The 19,999-nt window shown below is 44.9% G+C and overlaps 1 long non-coding RNA gene across 1 annotated transcript; it reads right to left on the bottom strand.

Moving 5' to 3' along the window:
* Nucleotides 1-2,472: 2,472 nt before the first annotated feature.
* LOC140596205 (uncharacterized) lies at nucleotides 2,473-19,829 on the bottom strand. Its single transcript, XR_011998240.1, has 3 exons — nucleotides 19,633-19,829; nucleotides 17,692-17,754; nucleotides 2,473-2,631 (listed from the first exon to the last, which is right to left on the bottom strand). It is a non-coding gene; the product is annotated as an uncharacterized lncRNA (long non-coding RNA).
* Between the last annotated feature and the right edge of the window lie 170 nt (nucleotides 19,830-19,999).

The following is a 19,999-nucleotide window of genomic DNA, read 5'->3' as shown; positions in this document are numbered from 1 at the left end:
TTACAAGGAGGTTGCACAGTTATGAAGGGAAGCAAGCATTTGAACACTAGCAGAAGAAATCAAGTTTGAACTGTGAAGTTTGCACATTTACAACAATAAAATTAAAAATATAGGGGCTATGTAAGAAATAAAAGAAGAAATAGATTTAAGAAGATACACACAAGTGCTTCTTAAATGTGGCACACAATTGTTTCTTGCAATTGTATTTTTCTCATCATTCTCTCTCTCCAGCGTCTTACAGATCTGCCTTTCACAGAAAACACATTTGATGATGGGTACTGAATTGGAACGCTCTACTTGTGATAAACCTGTCCTGCTGCGTTTATATAAAAGGGGGGGTGGAAATCAAGTAAGAGAAGATAATGCCATAATTGAGACAATAATAATTCTTTTTCTTACTTTTGCTGTTAAAAACATTTTAACATTTGAAGGGATGAATACATATCCTCTCAGTCTCTGCTCTTCAATACCACAACTCCTTAGGAGGGAGTGAAGAGAAATCTCGGTGGTGTTAAGAACACTGAATGAGCAAGAGGGAAATGAAGGCCGGTGTTACAAAGCCCTGTAGCCAAATTCAGAAGCGAATGATAATTAGATTGCCGTTCAAAACACACAGGCGATCCAGGCACACATTTTGAATCTCATCCACATTTGCAGAAGGGAAGAGGTAACAACGGCTGGAATGTTGCCTTTCAAAAGTATTAATGATGCACGATCAATTTTGTCCACGTATTAACAATAATTCAGCCCTCATTAAGCTCCAGTGCCGAGAGCAACCCACATTTCGGCACAGCAGGCCCTTGCAAATTTATTTTCCCTTTGTTAAATCCAGTTTACTTGAATAGTTTGCCATGCAATAGGCAGAGGCTGCGCGGGGGTGGAAATCAATTTCTACGTCTGATCAAATACCGGGCTTTCTAACCAGCAGCGCCCACGCTCTACGGACACGCGGGCATCTTCCTGGCTTCCGAAAAGATGGGGCGATGCCCGGGGCTGCAGCTGACATTTAGTTATGAATACGCTGCAGAGCGATAAGCCCCCCCTTTCTCCTCCCCGTACTTCCCCGAACGAAAATGGTGGTGGGGGCGGCCGACCACAGCCGCTGGGGCGCCGCGAGATGGGAGCCGGCGGCCGCGCTGGGTGCGGGGCGCGGGGGTCCCCTTGGCGGCGCTGCGCTGCAGGCTCTGCCACCGACAGGGGATGGCGCCCTTGGGGGGCGGGCGCGGCCGGGACCCGCGGCCAGGGAGCGCCCCGTCAAAGGCACACTTTGGCTAATGAAATGAAAGCCTTGAAGCGCCCCTCGGGTCGGCGTTCTGTGCATCCCGGAGGACTCCGGGGTGGAGGTGGAGGCGCGGGGCAGTGGCGAGGTCTTCGCAGTTACCTCTCTGCGGGTCTGGCCAGCTCTGGGCGCGGGCGCCGGCGCCGGCGCACTGACAGCGCGGGGGCACCAGAGGGCGCCGTACGCAAGGCTTGCTTGCGCCAAGAGCTGGGCAAGGTCGGGGCGTTGGGGCCCTCCGGGAGGGTGGGGACCTGAATGAGCCTCCCCTAGACCGCCCAAACCGCCGCTCGTAGCCTGCACCGCCCCCAGGCTGCCTCAAGCAGTCCTGCACTTCTCCGGAACACCCGGTCAGATACTATCTAATGACAACCCAGCAAAACGCAAATGAAGGAGGGGGAAGCATCCATAACACCTACGGGAGCGCAACCAAATGTCATATTAAACTGCCGAGCAGGAGCAGCTGCCATCAGACCCCCTCCCGGGGCACCTCCCAACTCCTCAGGGCTGGCTCTGGTCCTGAGGTACACTCCGCCTCAGAGATACAATGGTGCCCCATACCAAGGAGGGATTCCTGTGGGGGACGCCACAGAACCGCCGCGCAGACATCAAAACAGCACCTTCTACTTGCCATCGCTGCTGAGTATTTTCACATGGATCATCTCACTTGATCCCCAAAGGAGTCCCACAAGGCATCCTTAGCCCCACTTTACAGCTGGAGAAACTGCAACTCACGGAGTGTACAACCTAAGTTCACACAGAAACCACGTTCTTTCACTGTATGCAAGGCCTCCCTGATGGGGAACACAGCTGTCCAAAAGGCTGCTTACACACTCCTCCAAGCCAGCAGGAAATATCAGAGCTAGAAGTATGCATATGAATTCCTAAAAATAACTCAGGCTCTAATCCCTTTTCACTTAGAAACAACCCTCCAAACATTCCTCCAGTGCCCTCTCAGTGGTGTGTCTCCCATCAGTTGAAGGAAACGTCCCCACTTGAGTGAGGAAGGGATCGCACACAACCAGAGCCACGAGTGGCCCCAGACACCTAGAGCCTCTTCTTGCAGAATCTCAGGCATGTGTTCTTGGCGGCATTTGTGAGATCTGCTTCCAGAGCCCAGCAGAAGGGAAAAGCATCCAGTGGTTGAGAGGTGGCACCAAGCACACAGGTATGAGCTGCTGATGCCAGGGTCTTACCTCCTTCCAAAAGGCTGTACCAGCTCCTTCTGCCCACATTAGCTTCTCCAGCCTCTGACCTCCCTGCAGCACTTACTGTAGGAGCCATTCTGTAGCAACTTGCTCATCTCCACCTCCTGCTCTCTGATTCTCTCATGCGTGTATTCGTTCCCCGTTGAGCTGGCGAGAACCACAAGAGCAGAGGCCATGTCAGCCCTGGGCACGCAGCGGCTCTCAGGGAGTTGTGAAATTGAATTATGACTGCATCTCTACTTACAACATCTATTACTTTCCACCAATTAAACAAGGTGGCCCTGTTTGCTTTTCCTTCTAGTTTTTAGGTTTGTTTACTGAAAACAGTGAGGCCCGCTGACAGCTATAGTTTATAAAAAGAAAACAGTAATTGTGAAAATGTGAATCATCTCCTTCGCACAATACCATGTTCGTGGCATCCTCTCTTCTTGTTTGGATCCCTGTTTTGTCTCTTTTTAAAGTTTTTATTTAAATTCCAGCTAGTTAGCATACAGTGTAATATGAGTTCAGTTGTAGAGTGTAGCGATTCCACACATTCATACATCCGTCAGTGCTCATCACAAGTGCCCTCCTTCATCCTCATCACCTATTTCCCCCCACACACTCTCTCCCCTCTCATAACCAGTAGTATTCTCTAGAGTTAAGAGTCTGTTTCTTGGTTTGCCTCTCTCCCTCCCTCTTCTCTTTTTTTTATTTTGCACTGTATTTTTTTTTAAAGATTTTATTTATTTATTCATGATAGTCACACAGAGAGAGAAAGAGAGGCAGAGACACAGGCAGAGGGAGAAGCAGGCTCCATGCACCGGGAGCCCGACGTGGGATTTGATCCCAGGTCTCCAGGATCGCGCCCCGGGCCAAAGGCAGGCGCCAAACCGCAGCGCCACCCAGGGATCCCTTTGCACTGTATTTTGATAACAGGTAGGCATATATGCTATAGAAAGCTAGATACAAATTAATACTAATAGGAAACACTGCTGTCTGGCAAATTCCCATCTTCCCCATCATTTGCTAGAATGTGCTTAGAGTAGTGTTGTGTAGCAATCAGATGTGCTGGGCTGGATCTCTCCCTCTCTCTCTCTCTCTTTTCCCCATAATGCAGTACCCAAACTGGCTGTTACTGGTAAGAAATGGAAAGATGAGCAGTGAGGGGGAGAAAGCAAGGACTGATGAAGGAACATGATGGAAAAGGCAGAAGAGTAGAGGGGATATTGGAAATTCGAAAAGCAACAAGGCAGCATGGATATTACAAAGCCCAATAAGTGAAGAGATGGAGTGTTATAGTCTTAATGCTTGTGTCTCTCCAGAATCCATAGGTGGAAATCCTAATCCCCAATGTGACAGTAGTTGGAAGTGAGGCCTTTGGGAGGTGATTAGGTCATGAGGGTGGAGCCCTCATGAACTGAGGTTAATGCCCTTATAAAAGAGACTCCAGAGAGTTCCCTCACCCTCTCTGCCATGTGAGGACACAATGAGAAGACATCGTGGTCCTGTTGATGAACCAGAAAACGGGTTCCTTCCAGACACTAAATCTGCCTTGATCTTGGATTTCCCAGCCTTCAGAACTATGAGAAATACAGGTCTGATGTTTAATCTCTCTTCTGTGATAGCAGCCCAAACTAAGACACAGAGGAAGGCCTACAGAGTTGGGATTTCTTCTTGCTAGACCATGGTATGGTACTCCATCCAAAGCACACGCACTTAAGAAAGCTCCAGAGTTTCCAGATTCCGCCCCCCCCCCCCCAATATTGCTGAGCTGCTGTCTCAGCTTGAACATGAGTCCCTCAAACCAGCTAAGGTACTTTTGTTGAAAAGGACAGGATCTCATTCGGGTTCCATTCAGAAAATTGTCCACCTCGCGAATAAGTAAATCTAGTTAACGATCCCCAGTGACTGTTAACATCACAAAGAGAGACACCATGCATCTTCTGATGGAAGCACACAACACCATCTATGAAGAAGTCTTGCCAAAAGGCTAACATGAGTTTGATGAAGCATCAATCCAGCTACCAATTTACAGGAAACACAAAGGACAGAAGAACATATTACAAGACATCACAGGGATGCAATCAGTAAGATCCAGACTGTGGGAAACACTACAAAACAAATGATCTCATTTCTTTAACACATCAATTGGAGGGAGAGGATATGTGTGAACCTGTAGATAAAAAAGGTTTATCAAGCAATCACAGTTGAAGACCTATTTAGTTCCTGGTTCCAACAAACTGTATAACTTTAAAAATCCTATGGCATCAGGGCACCTGGATGGCTCAGTCGGTTAAGCATCTGCCTTTGGCTCAGGTCATGATCTCAGGGTTGTGGGATCCAACCCTGCTTCAGACTCCCTGCTTAGCAAGGAGTCTGCTTCTCTCTCTCCCTCTGCCACTCCCCCTGCTGTGTTCTCTCTCTCCCTAAGTAAATAATTTTTTAAAAAACCTATGCCATCTAAGAGATAAGTGGAAATTTTAATACTCAATGGATAGCCTGTGATATAAAAGAATTACTGTTGATTATTTCATATGTGATAATGGCATTGTGTTTATGGTTGTTTTTTTTTTTAAGGTTTCTGTGCTTAATTCAGAGATACATACTGTTCTATTCACTGATGAAATGATATCAGAGGTTTGCTTGAAAATGTTCTGGGTGTGAATATATATAGTAGTATTATTGATAACAGCCAAAAAGTGAAAACAACCCAAATTTCCATCAACTGGTAAATGGATAAATGAAATGTGGTATATTCATATACAATGGAATATTATTCAACAAAAGAAAATGTAAAAACTACTGATACTACTACAGCCTCAAAAACATTTTGCTGTGAAGCCCGGGTGGCTCAGCAGTTTAGCACTGCCTTCAGCCCAGGGCCTGATCCTGGAGACCCGGGATGGAGTCCCACGTCGGACTCCCAGCATGGAGCCTGCTTCTCCCTTTGCCTGTGTCTCTGCCTCTCTCTCTCTCTCTCTCTCTCTCTCTCTCTCATGAATAAATAAATAAAATCTTTAAAGAAAAACATTTTGCTAAGTGTAAGAAGCTAGATGCAAAATCTGTGTATTATATGATTCCATTTATATAAAATGTCCAAAAAAGGTAAATATATACAGAAAGCAGATTAGCAGTTGCAGGGGGCTCAGGGTGGGAAAGAGAGTGCAGGGAAATGAGCACAAGGAATTGGGGTGATAAAAACTTTCTAAAACGTGATACGGTGATATTGGTACAACTGTAAATTTACTAAAAACCATTGAGTTTTACACTTAAAATGTGTGAGTTTTATAGTTTGTAAATTATGCCTCAATAAAGCCATTTTGCTTTTAGTGCTCCAGGGGATAGGAGAAGGGAGTGGGTAGAAATTAAACGAAACAAGACTGGCTCTGATGATTGCTTAAGCTGGGTGATGGGTATATGGGGCTTATTAAACTATTGTCTTCAATTTTGTATATGTTTGATAATTTCCACAATAAAAAATAATTAAAAAGTGAGAGGAGGAGCTTGGAAGTTGAAAGTCATCAGGAACTAAGGCTTCTCTGAGGACCTGCTACTCTCACCATTTCTCTTTCTCACATGCCACATTCTCTCTCCTGGTGCCTCTGCTCTCTTGCCCATGCCCCTCTAATGACCAACTGACCAAGCCTCTTGATGTTCTCTGGTCCAAATCCCAGAGGGCACTTTCTGCATGGCCTGGCTGATCACAAAAGCCACTCTTGGGCCAAGCCCTTGGTGCCAACCTAGGTAGGGACCACTCTTGGGTCAGGTGTCCATTCCTGGTCCAAGCAGCCCATATCAAAACAAACAAACAAAAACAAAACAAAACACATAATGATATAAGCCTAGTTCCCTGAGAAGGGGGCTGTGGAATAGGCTATCTGGGCCAGAAGCAGAAATTCAGTACTGCAGATGCTAGCATATTCTGTATAGCCCCCATTCCTATTGCCCATAGAACATAACGTGAGCTGTTATATTTCTGCATGTGGCTCTGGCAGTTGAGTCTGAGACTCAGAGCATGGCCTTGAAACAAGAATGAGCAAAAGTAAAAAAAAAAAAAAAAAAAAAAAAAAAAAGAATGAGCAAAAGTGACGGCATGTACCCCAGTCTAGCACTGGACAGTAAAAGCTAAAGAACAAGTCAAAGTCTTCCAACAGGCCCATGGACCTAAATGTCGACTAAAGATACTCAAAGGGCCCCTGCCACCTGGAGGGTTCAGTAATTCAGCAGGCCTGGTACCCGTCCTCAGCACCTTCACTCTGGTGACCAACTCTCAAAGTCTCATCCTGAAAGTCCTTGACCATGAAGATGATAAGAGAGGCCCAAAAAGAAAGAGAAAAAAACTTCCGGGCAACCCAAACTGCCTCTGCTTGCTTGTAGTGGGGCAAGGAAGTAATGGTGAAGGGTTCAGCAGTGGCAGTTCACCCCTACCGCCTCTGAAGTGGTTGATTATAAACATTTCCCTGGTTATCACCCCATGAGCACACCTACAACCACCCACAGAAATGGCATGTTGCCTTAGGCAGGGAAAGTGCTGCATTTGAGCAAAAAACGCTATTCAGCCTCCAAGCCCCATTGGCTTGTCCCACTTGAATACACCACAGGAGAAGTAGGACTTTCCCCCTGCCAGTCACACTCCAGCCACCACTCCAGCTCTTCGGCTGGGTCAATGCCAAGAGGAAATTCATGATGCCAAGCCTATATCCAAGGCTGACACAATTAATTCCAATTAGCTGGCCCCCTTTTCTTCTGCCTATTGGCTCCCAAGGAGCTTTTCTCTGATGGTGCTAGTCCAGCCAGGGCTTTCACAAGCTCCGTATCTCAGATAGTTACTCTCCAGATGTGTTCACCGTGGACGGTGCGTACAGCCTGCCCTCAACGCAACTCAGGCTCCAACATGAACATAGTGCTTCACAATGGACCAAACGCAAGTACCTTAAGGGTGGATCTGCACACGCCAAGCAACACCAGCGCCCTTTGACCAGCACCTTCTGATCTCTGTCCCTGGATCCCAACATCCCCCTGACATTTCTCCGCAGCTCCACGGCACAGGTGAGCATGCTCTCCCAAAGGAAATCATGACAGCTCCATCAAGAAATAAAATACCTGTGTGAGAGAGGTTCTGCTTAAAAACATTCCCTCCTTTTAAAAGAAAAAGCTTAAAAAAAATTCCCTCCCCACCACCATTTACTTGTCCATAGCTTGCTTCTTTTTTAGGTCACTGGCTTTCTAAGTCTACCATTTCAGCCATTAGTCCTTCGCCCTCATTCAAACAGCCACTTTGCATCTGAACACACTTCCCTCTCAACTCCCTCTTTACCTTACTTTTTACTTGGCTATTTTTTTCACAGATTTTGGCTGGTATAAGAGAAGGCATGGATACTCCTCCTCAGTTTGCCAACCACAGGAGCACTTCCCAGCCATTCCACACCTGCCAGCAAGCCTCCCACTAGAGAAGCCCCTTGACCCAAGATGAGATGCTGTGAGAATCTGCCCACTTGGCCCTCATTCCCTCTCCTTATTATTGTTGGCAGAGCTTAGCACAACCTCTCAGCTACAGAATTACTGTTCCAGGGGAAATGGCTCCTTCCAAATACAGTCAAGGCTCTAGATTTAATTCGGTGGTTTGTTGATCACCCACACTGGTCCTAATGCATAAAGTCAGAGCACAAGCAAGTTGCAAGCAAGATGCTGAATTCAGTGCAGGCCAGGAGCCAATGTCTAGGACAGAGGTTGACCAAGGCGCCCTAGACTCCAGACTCAGTGGATTCTCTTCAAACATTATGAACACTCTACATTTGGGTTCTGACTGGTGCATGTGTGTGCACGGGAATGTGGGAATGTGCGCTTTTTGGTAGACAGGGTCCCTAGCTTTCATCAGCTTTTCAAAGGGGTCTCTGATCCAGAAAAAACAAAAGCTAAGAAACACTGTTCTCAAAAAAAAAAAAAAACATAGGGTTGATCGGTGGTGCTTCTCAGACCATTGTGAAAAAGACTGGAAAGCCAGAGTACAGGGCAGGTCCTAGTAGAACTGAGAATGGTATTTCAGGACCCTTTTCTTTCTTTTTTTTTTTTTCAGGACCCTTTTCACCAGAGCCAGACAGCTCAACCACAGCCAGCAATCCAGATTGAAATGCTGACTCTGAGGTTCACACACTGGAGGGATTCAAAACTCTTGCCCAAGACTCAGTCAAACTCCTTACTCACAGACAAGAGCACAGATTAAAAGTCAATGGAACCACAGTTATAGATCTCTGTCCTTCCTGTGGGTGGTCCCCTCAGGAAAAGGAGGAAAGTGAGCCCAGAGAAGGGAAATGGCCTTCTAACTCTCATGTAGGGAAACTGGGCCTGAGACAGGCCAGAAGTCAGATTCTCTGACACCTATTTACTTCATTCTAGCAAAGTGAGCCCTGACCCAATGTGAGCATTTGTTAGGAGAGAATTTGAAAAAGTTAAGTAATCCAAGAACCTCAAGAGGCCTGTAGATGGGTTAGAAAACATCTAACTGGAAAACCAGGGCAGTATGTGGCAAAAATCTAAAATACCAGAAACTTGGAAAGAACTATCCTCGGGCAACAAGTAGCCAAGTAAGAGAGAGACGAGCACTGGGAAAAGCACTCCTTCCCCAATGGAAATGTGTCACCTTTGCTCAAGCAAAGGGAACAAAGACATTACTCAAAAGTGGCAGGACAAAGGCAAATTAACAATCAGGAGGACCAAGGGAACTGGAGAGAAACCAGCCAAGGCACCTGAAAGCCAAAGCCAAGAGCCATTTGAGGAATGGTCTAGGAAGAACACCAGCAAGATGATCAGCAAGGACAATTGACAGTTGGGATAACAGCCATGCTTGGGAGGCCAGGAAGAGAACAGATGATACCACACGGGATATCACTGGGACGTCTGTTCCCTAGCTCTCACTAGAAGTGCTCAAGGAGCTAGACTAGACAGGGTCAAATGCTGTGGCTGTCCAAGGCCTACAGAGTAGGCTAAAAGTACAGCCTTCACTGGAACTCAGGGGCAAAGTGTCTCCCGGGGACAAATCAGAAGCTGCAATTTGTCCTCACCAAGGACCTCCCATGACAAAGGCTGGCACATTGACAATATGATTTCCATTCTTAAGGTAGAGTCCTAAAGAGGTCCCAGGTCACAGGCTGGGAAATACATACTTTTTGTAACGAAGAATGAGCTCAGTGACCAGGCAGACAACAGTTTATACAAGATGAAGGCATGCCTGACCAATCTATCAGAAATTGTTAGGCAGTAAAAAAGGGAATAAGCAGTGAAAAACGTGAATAAAAAGGGAATGTGAAAACAAACCTTTTTGATAGGGGGCCACATCACTCTGGGACTGAGAGTATGTATGTATCATGAATAAGCAATGGGCACGGGGACAGGAAACAGGGATAAACCTGACTTTCTCTAAGGAGAAGTGTAGACTCTATGGCCTCCTCCTGAACACTGATGAAGATCTAACTTATTTGATTTACTCAAAAATTCTGTGGAAGAAAGTCAGCCTAGTAAAAACTTCAGGTTTCCAGGCAACACCCAACCCTTCTGGGTAGTAATATGTTAAGCTCTTTAGATTAAACTGCAGGAAGATGCTGAGAGGCTGTGTGAGTGGGCTGAAAAGTAGCAGGTGAGCATCAGTGTAGGCAAGTGCAACATAATGCACTGGGAAAAAGAATCCCATTAACCACTCAAAATAACACACGGAGCAATCAAGCCTCCTTTGTACAAATCCTCGGGACATCTGCATACAAAATGAAAGGGCCAATTTTGCTATTAGACCAATGGAGTGACATAGAGATCATCTACTCCACTCCTCCTTTGAGGAATGAAAAGGGACAGAGCCAGGACTCAAACCAGAAGCTCTGGACATGAGCATTTAGTCTTTAAGCATCAGTAATAGATCAGGATCATGGAAACAATGTGGTGTCCTGGAGGAACGTGGGCTTTTAAGCTAGACACAATCATATCCCACCTCCACTTCTAGCTGTGCACAAGTGAAACGAGTTGCTCAAGCTTTCAGGGTCTCGGTTACCTCAACTGGAAGATGGGAATCATGCAAGGTTGTTATGAGGACTGGGGATATTTTAAAAGTGCTCCACGAGAGGATCTGGATAGGCATTTCTCTAAGAAAGACACACAAATGGCAGCACACACATGAAAAGATCGTTAGGGAAATACAAATCAAAACTACAATGAGCTACCACCCCACATCCACAAGGATGGCTAGAATCAAAAAAGGGGAAATAAAAAGTGTTGGTGAGGATGTGCAGAAATCACAACCCCAACGCACTACAAGTAGACATGTAAAATGGTGCAGCTCTTGTGGAAAACAATCTGGCAGATCCCAAGCTAAACAGCATCACCCTATGACCCACTGATTCCACTCCAAGACACATACCCAAAAGAACTGGAAACAAGTGTTCAGACAAAAACTTGTACGTGAATGTTCACAGCAGCACTATTTGCAATAGCCAAAAGATAGAAACAGCTCAAGTGTCCATCAACTAATGAGCAGATAAGCAAGTGGTAGTCTACCCATACAACAAAACATTATTTAGTCACAAAAAGGAACAAAGTGCTGAAAGATATCACAACATATATGAACCTTGAAAACACTATGTTAAGTGAAAGAAGCCAGTCACAAAAAATACTACATACTATATACTCCCATTTACATGAAATGTCCAGAATAGACACCTCTATAGAGACAAAAAGGAGATTAGTGGTTGGTTAAAGCTGGGAAGTGTGAGTGAGGGATATGGGGCTCTTAGCTAAAGGGTATAGGGTTTCTTTCTGAGGTCATGAAAATATTCTAAAACTGACCATGGTGATGGTTGCACATATCTGTGAATAAACTAAAATCAGTTAAATTTTACACTTTAAATGGGTATATGGCATGATGATTGTATCTCAGTAAACCTATATAAAAAATTTAATGCGTTCTACAGAAAGTGATGTGTTGGTAAATGTTTAACATCTGGATCTCAGAGAAAAACATCCAAATTTGTAGTGTTTGATTATTTCCATGGTGAAAATATTCTCTTGGCCCATTTCAAGTGACCAATGTGGTATCAGTGGATGCAGTGCTAGGAAGAGATGTATAGAAGCACACCATTATAACATATTTGCACCATACAGATAGAATGGACATAAATAACCTCCAGATCACAGGTAATAGTAAAAGGTGATAAAATCATTAGGAAGTGATGTGGTTTTTTTATTATCTGTGTTTTGAATGTAATTCCACTTAACTGTAGGTTTATATAATTTCACTTTTAACAAGCACTTGCAAATTCCTGAACACTTAACAGTCGGCTCTCACAAACCAGAACAGACTATCTCCAGGTACTTCACTGTAACCACTAAGTACTCCTTTTGAAGAATTTCACAGAAGCATCTTCTAGAAAAGTGCCACCTTTTGCATTCACTTGGGCAAAAACTCAAAAACATATATGGCCATTACAGTTTGGCTTGAGGAGGTTGATTTTTCCCCCTCTAATGCTGATATCTGAGCATGGCAGAAATATTTTCCTAAATGTGGAAACATACTCCTATTTTCTGTAGACTCCATTCTGAGGCATTTTGGCAACGTCGCTAATAACCCACAAGCAACATGAACTATTCAAGGAAGGCATCTGAGCACACTAGAATTCCCTTTCTCTGGTCAACCCACTGGCTCCAGGGCTCTCTTCTGATTCTTAACTATCATCAAGCTCAGTGTTTGTACTGTTTTATGAAGTCAAATTTCCAAATGCCTTACTTCAGTGACAAATAAAATGTAAGTCAGCCTTTGAAAACCCCAAAGACCCTGATATTTAATGCAGAGTCATGGGAGGTTTGAAATGTTTGGCACTCTGAATATTCACTACTAATTAGCAATGTGTCAGTTCTAACCACCCAAGCCCTCCACCCAAGGAATACATGTTGTAGAATGGGGTAGGCCTGCCCAATGCCCCTGTCCCCTTGATACTGCAGCAAAGCCACATTGTGAATGTCTTGAGCCTCTGGGCAAGTTGACTCAAGAAGAGTAAGTGTGGTTCCAAAGATGAGAGGGTTTCCTGCTCTGGGAGTGACAGTGAGCAAAGCAGCTACCAAAGAGTGAGCACTGATGTTGTCCACATGCTACTTGGATGACTTTGAGCAAATTATTTAGCTTCTCTGAACCTTAGTCTTCTCATCTATAAGATAAGGAATACTGGCAATATCCATCTCATAAGACTGTTGGGAAATTAGATGACATGAGGTGTATAAAGTTCCTTGCACATAAGTGAAATGTTTTAAAAATTGCTTACAATTGGGAAGGAAAATCATGTAGCAGCTACCACAATGTAAAGTCAGACTCTGTCCTAAATTCAAATTTTAGGCTTGCCTGTTCCCGAGTGACTTGAGTAAGTCATGGCTCCTTCCTAAGGCTTTGGCTCCCCAACTATTAGAAGAGGCTAATGGGGCAGCCTGGGTGGCTCAGCAGTTTAGCATCACCTTCAGTCCAGGGCGTGATCCTGGAGAACCGGGATCAAGTCCCACATCGGGCTCCCTGCATGGAGCCTGCTTCTCCCTCTGCCTCTCTCTCTCTCTCTCTCTCTCTCTGTCTCATGAATAAATAAATAAAATCTTTAAAAAAAAAAGAGGAGGCTAATGGTAGCACCTGTCTCATGGCATTCATTAAGTGAGCTCAGAGACATTAAGTGCTAGGTACACTGGAAGTCCTCAGTAAATGGGTGCTGTTAGCCTGCCATGAGGGGATGGACATGATTCTGCAAGCATCTGAGAAGAGCTCACATTGTGTTCCCATCATGTAAGGAAGGTGGGGCAAAGACACTGATTACTAGAACACAAGGGTGGTCTGATGACAGCCAAGACAGGGATGCTGGGAGGCCTGATGGTTCCCTCAGACAAAGGCCTGTGTATTAATGCTTGAGGTGGGATCCTGCAGACACAAACCATTGGCCTTGGGTTTTTTTTTTCCAGAGATTCTTTTGTATTTACAGTTTTATTTAGGTATAATAGATGTAGATTAAACCACACATATCTGAAGAGTACAGCCTGATGAGTTTTGACATAGGTATATACACCCACAAAACCATCACCACTGTGAAGATAATGAACCTGTACATCACCGCCAAAAGATTCTTCGTATCTCTTTTGTAATTCATTCCCCTTCCCTCCCTTCTCCCATCCCAAGGCCACCACTGATTTGCTTTATGTCACTTTAAATTCATTTGCATTTCTGAAATGTTATGTAAATGGAATCATGCAGTATGTACTCTTTTTTGTGTGGTTCCTTTCACTCTGCATAATTACTCTGACGTTCATCCATGTTGTCATATCTATCAACAATTTGTTCTCTTTTAGCTGAACGGTATTCCAAGGTGCAAAGATAGCATCCGCCTGTTGGCAGACATTAGAACTGTTTCCAGTTTTTATCTATTAAAAATCAAGGAACTACAAACATTCCATGTACACCACTGCATGGGCAAACGTTCTAATTTCTTTTTTTTTAGGATTTTATTTATTTAAAAAAAAAAGATTTTATTTATTTGTTCCTTTTTCCAACATATAGAATAACACTCAGTGCTCATCCTATCAAGTGCCCCCCTCAGTGCCCGTCACCCAGTCACCCCCAGCCCCCACCCACCTCCCCTTCCACCACCCCTAGTTCGTTTCCCAGAGTCAGGAGTCCCTCATGTTCTGTCTCCCTCTCTGACATTTCCCACTCATTTTTTCTCCTTTCCCCTTTATTCCCTTTCACTATTTTTTATATTCCCCAAATGAATGGGACCATATAATATTTGTTCATGAGAGACAGAGAGAGAGTCAGAGACACAGGCAGATAGAGAAGTAGGCTCCCTGCAAGGAGCCTGATGCGGGACTCAATCCTGGATCCTGAGATCACGCCCTGAGTCGAAGGTAGACACCCAATCACTGAGCCACCTAGGCACCCCTCGTGGGGATTTAGGAGTGGAAAGATTGGATCATACGGTAGATGTGTGTTTAACATGTTTTTAACCAAACCCACTTTCCACTGTGGCTGCCCTATTTTACATTACAAAAGCAGTGCAAGAAGGTCATAGTTTCTCCAAGTCCTTATTAACTATCTGCAGAAACACACATTATGATGTGCTATTTCTTGTGCTTGAATTTTGTTGAGGTTCTTGGATCTGTGGGTTTATAGTTTTTATTACCTTTAGGAAAGTTTCGGCTATTATATCTTCACATAATATTTCTGTCTCCCTAACTACTTTTGGGACTTCAATTACACCTGAAGTTGTCCAAAAGCTCACTGTCGCTTTGCTCATTTTTCCTCTTTTTTCTCTCAGTTTCATCTCGGACAGTTTCTATTGCTATGTCTTCAAGTTCACTAAAGTTTCCTTCCACAGTGTCTAACATGGGAATAAGGTCATCCAGCGTATTTCTCATCTCAGACATTAATATTCTTTAATATTAATATTCTGTTTTCTCCCTTCTGTGTCTCTCCTTAACAAGTGCATGCTCTCCCCTACCTTCTTGACCATATGAAGTCTATTTAAAAAAATACTATTTTAATGTCTTTGTCTACCAATCCTATCATCTGTGTCTGTTTCTATGTAAGGAGTTTTCTTCTCATGGGTCATACTGTCCTGTTTTGCCTACCTTGTAACGTTTTATTGGATTTTAGACTTTGCAAATATTATCTTGTTGGGTATGAAATAATTTCTGTACTCCTTTAAATATTTTTGAGTCAGGAAGCCTGGGTGGCTCAGCAGTTTAGCACTGCCTTCAGCCCAGGGTGTGATCCTGGAGACCCAGGATCAAGTCCCACATCAGGTTCCCTGCATGGAGACTGCTTCTCCCTCTGCCTGTGTCTCTGGCGCTCTCTCTCTCTCTCTCTGATGAATAAATAAATAAAATATTTAAAAATAAATAATTATTTTTGAGTCTTGCTATGGGTTGTGGTAAAGATATTTGGAAACTGTTCAATTCTTTCAAAGCTTGATTTTAAGCTTTGCTGTGTAAGATCAGAACAAACTTTAGACTAAGGTTAATTTGGCTCCACCACTAAGGCAATGCTCTTCTGAGTACTCAGTCTGATGCCCTATATGTTGTAAAGTGTCTTCTCTCTGGCTTTTGGGAAACTGAGCTATAGCCAGCCATATGAATTCTAGAAATCACTCTACCTATTCCTTTTGAGGAATTCAGCCAGTGAATTCTAGAAATCACTCTACCTATTCCTTTTGAGTCATTCTTTCCCCAGCCATAGGTAGTTTTATCACACACATGTGCTAATCAATGGGCAAAAATTTTGAGAGGTACCTTTTACAGATCCCTGGGGTACACGTGTGCTCACATGTGCTCTCTCTCTCTCTCTCTCTCTCTCTCAAGCCCCTCTCTAGTATATTACCTTATAAATTCTAACCACCCTCACATCCCTGAATTCTAAATTGTCTCTCCTCGATTTAGGCAGATTTTCAGGTTCAGCCTCTGTTCCCCACCTGGAAACCCTTTCTATATAGTAAACTGGGCTCATCTCATTTAATTCTCTTTTCCTGTGGATCACTGTCCTGTACTTGTTTTCCAGCATGTGAAATCATTATTTCATATATTTTGTCCACTTTTTTAGTTGTTTAAGGTGGAAGGGTAAATCCAGTCCTTATTACTCTTTCATGGCCAGAAGCAGAAGTCCAGATTTCAGTTTTTAAATATTTGAGTTGGATTAGTTTGGAGGATTTTTAATAATACCCTGATAGAAAGTAGATGGAATCAAAAGTCAGAAACTGACAAGATCCTTAGAGATTATCGAACACCACCCTGGCCTCATTTGATGGATTAATAAAACTGAGATAAGAGAGGGAAGGGGATCTTCTCATAGTCACACAGCAAGCTAGCCACAGAATTAGGACTAGAAATCAGGTCTCCTGCTCTTCATTTCTAATCCATCCAATTATTTTCTGCCAATATTCTCTTCCAAACCATTTGATTTGGATAGACGTAGCTTTGAAATCCACACCTTCAGTCTTGCCCAACTCCACAGAGTGGGCAATATTAGCTCACACCCAGATAGCATTTAATTCCCTTTGGATTTTGCAAACACAACCACTAAGGTTGACCTAAACTGAATGCCAGAGCAGCTCATAACATGGAAAAACTTAAAACGCCCTCATGGGTAGGCACTCCAGAACAAGACCATATATTATTCCCCATTGACTTATTATGAACTCACAAAGCAAAAAGGAGAGTGACTTCGAATATAGATGAACTAATTTAGTCATTTCACCACCTGTGGGAGCCATGTATCCTACTAAGAGAAGCAATTAGCACCGTGCCTGCATTTGTCTTCCCGTAATTCTGGCAATTCACCTGGATTCCAAACTTTTTTTTCTGAGCTGGGTCTCTGGGAGCCTTTCTGCTGTATCTCTTGAGCCTTCCCAGAAGCAATCTAGGAAATGTCCCTGTGGTAGAGTCAATTAGAACAGGTTTTACCTCTCAGCTCCAACATTTGCTTGCTGTGCAGCCTTGGGTGAGTTATTTAACCTTTCTGTAGGGACAGGGATGGTTCTATTATACACCAATTCTAAAGTGCTTTTTAAAATTTTTTTTTCATTTTAGCATCTTTGAAATCAAGAGGTATATTGCTATGAGTGATGTGACAGTTAAATTTGCAGCTATTTTTCCTTAATGATATATGATATCTTGGATTCTAAAAATACTGTCTGAATCTCTAACTTGCAGAGTTTCCTCAGGGATTAAAGAGGATAAAGCAAACATTAGTGCTTGGCACACGGTAGGCACTCAAGGACCCCTGCACCTCCGTTGTTACCAGAACCAATACCTGGCTGGGTCGTGGGCCTGTGATTTCCCTCATCCAGCAGTTAGTACATCCCTCAGGGCAGTGTGATGAGGGGAACAAGTCTGGGAAGACCAGGATGGCATGCTGCTGGCCAACATTGCAGTGTGTAACTGTCATCAGGCCCTAGAGCCCTTTCTAGTAGCTTCTTGCTCTCCAGCCCTGCCTCATTAATACCACTATCCCAAGCTTACTTCTCCTGCCACAGAATTATGAAGGTGGGGAAAAGGACTAGGTGGTTTTTTGTGCCATCACCCCAAACTTTCCCTGTTTCATCACAAAGAACCTCTCCAGAATCTAACAAAGCTTGTCAGTTGAAGGGCTCTTCCAAGGCCATCAGAATCAGAGCCTGCAGGGCCTGAAGCCAAATTCACATTCTCCAAGGCCCCCCCACATACCTCCAGTTGGGATGCTGATACTTGAATGCCTTTGAAATTCAAGGACACCAACTCTGTTCATGCCTGGAGGGAATAAAAGGAAACAGACACCTGAGGATTTACAACCTTCTAATATCTCCCTGTACAAAAAAGTGACTTTGGTTTCTTCCCTAGAGCTTCCTTGGCTTTCTTGCTGTCTCCTGCAGGCAGACTGGCCTCAATTGCAGAGGCCTCATCCCACTCAGGCTCCTCCACTCCCCCTCATCCCACCTAGTGGCCAGGGGTGCAGCTGCAGACTCAATGTGCCCTCCATCTGAGACACCCACTTTTAATATGTACCTCGAGGTCTGCGCCCTGTCCCTGACGGGTCCCAGCAGTCCAGGGAACCTTCAGAACCACAGTGGAAAGGAGGAGAGGGCAGGATGGACTGACCTGCCCTTTATCTCTGGCCACTTCTCACAGCTTGACTGCCTCCCAAGTGATGCTAAAATATCAGAGTCTGAGTGAACTGCCACTTGACAGTGCATGCTACCCAGGATTCTGCACCACGGCCAGCATGAGGCTAGAAATTAATAACTGTGAGCGATTATCATGGAAACTGTCTCCAGGAAAAACGACCAGGTTTGTACCATTCAACCTTGGGAAGATAAAATCAGGCCTAGCAGAAAAAAAAAAAAACAAATGGTCTACAGCAAATGTAGGACTTAAAATCCAAAGAGCATCATGGAGCCTGATAAAATACCTGCCTTGTCTACCTGTCCAGGAGGCATGGGGTGCAAGAGTGGGGGGCCATCTCTCTCTAGCCCATCAACCGACTCAGAAGCTTGTGCTCATTCTAAACCCTCTCCAACACCTCATGCCCTTATCTCTCACCTCTGTCAATTTTGCCTGTCTGTGGGTCTCTCTGTTGAGCCCCCTCCATGTGACCTCTCAAGACCAGACTTGTCCCCTGCCACAGCCTCCTTTCTGCTCTTGCTTCATTCAATGTCTCACCCACCCCCAACTCAGCCCTTCTTCTAGAAGACCCTGGAAAAACAGAAATCTCATCACATCGCCCTGCACAGAAACCATCCATGAACAATAACAGCAATATGTTTATCATTGTTAAGGCTGAATGGTGGGAACATGGGGGTTTACTTTATTAACGCTACACTTTTGTGTGTTTGAAATTTTTCATAATGAAACAAATACTCACCAGCCTTCTAGGTATCTCAGGATACAGTTCCCAGTCCCCAGACTGGCATTTAAGGTCCCTCAGGATTGGCCCCTGCCCCATTTTTTCAGCTCACCTCCTGACACTCACCATGCTGCAGCCTCTCTTGTCACCCAGCTCCCTATGGAAGCCTTATCTCTGTCACTGTGTCTCCTTCTTGCAGAACATGTTTTTCCTTCGTTCCTGCCTAGAAAAAGTTTCCCCATCTCTTGGAAACCAGATGCAAATGACCCCTGGAGTGGGATATGGGATACCTTCCCAGGCCTGGCCCTCCATTTCTTATTGGGGGGTTTTGGGGGAACATGCCTATGCCCTGGTATCTGCCCAGGCATGACACAGAGCAACCACTCGATATATGTTTGGGAGAGACCAGAAAGTCTTGGTTCATAAAGCAGGTGCAACATTTATTTGAACTTGAGCAAGTAGGGTAATCACTCTTTGTCTCTATAAAATGAAGATAATAGCACTACTTATCTCATGAGGCTGAAGTAAGGATTCCGTGGTGTTTTCCGGGTAAACGGCTTAACACAGTACCACAGTACCTGGGGGGGGGGGGGGTGTAGACTTATAGATAGACTTCAATCAAATAATATAGTGGCTAATTAAGCAGCTTCTTTTCAACGAGATTGTTCCCCAAATTCACAGGAAGGAAACTACTGTTTAGCCCTTGCTGGGAGCTAGAAAAAACTGTGGGAAATTGGTGACCACAAAGTCAGAATCCCTCTCTAGGGCCCAGGGGTGGTTCTTACTTTAGGGGAGTGGAGATGAGGGGGGCTCTTCAAAGGTCGTGGCTCGAGGATCGGGCCCAGGTTTCTGCTCCTGTTTGGAAGAACCGTGCAGGTCTGTAGCCGGGGCGTGACCCGAAATCCGGCGTTGGGGGGACGGGGGGCAGGAAGGCACAGGTTTGCACGAAAATCCGACGCGGCGACAATCCCCAGTCTGTGAGCTGTTGACAAGTTCAGGCCGCCCCGGTGGGGCCGCGGGGTGAGAAGATGGGAGCGGGGTCCGCGGCGGCGCCCCCCACCCGCCAGCCCCGCTCCTCCTGGCGCCCGCGGCCTCGTGCGTCACCGGCGAGGGCGGGGGCCGAGGGGAGGGGGGCGCCGCAAGGTGAGGGCC

The sequence above is a fragment of the Vulpes vulpes genome, chromosome X (genome assembly GCF_048418805.1).
Source record: "Vulpes vulpes isolate BD-2025 chromosome X, VulVul3, whole genome shotgun sequence".
Classification (NCBI taxonomy): domain Eukaryota; kingdom Metazoa; phylum Chordata; class Mammalia; order Carnivora; family Canidae; genus Vulpes; species Vulpes vulpes.
Note: the sequence above shows the minus strand (reverse complement) of the source record. Positions and strands in the feature narration are given on the sequence as shown.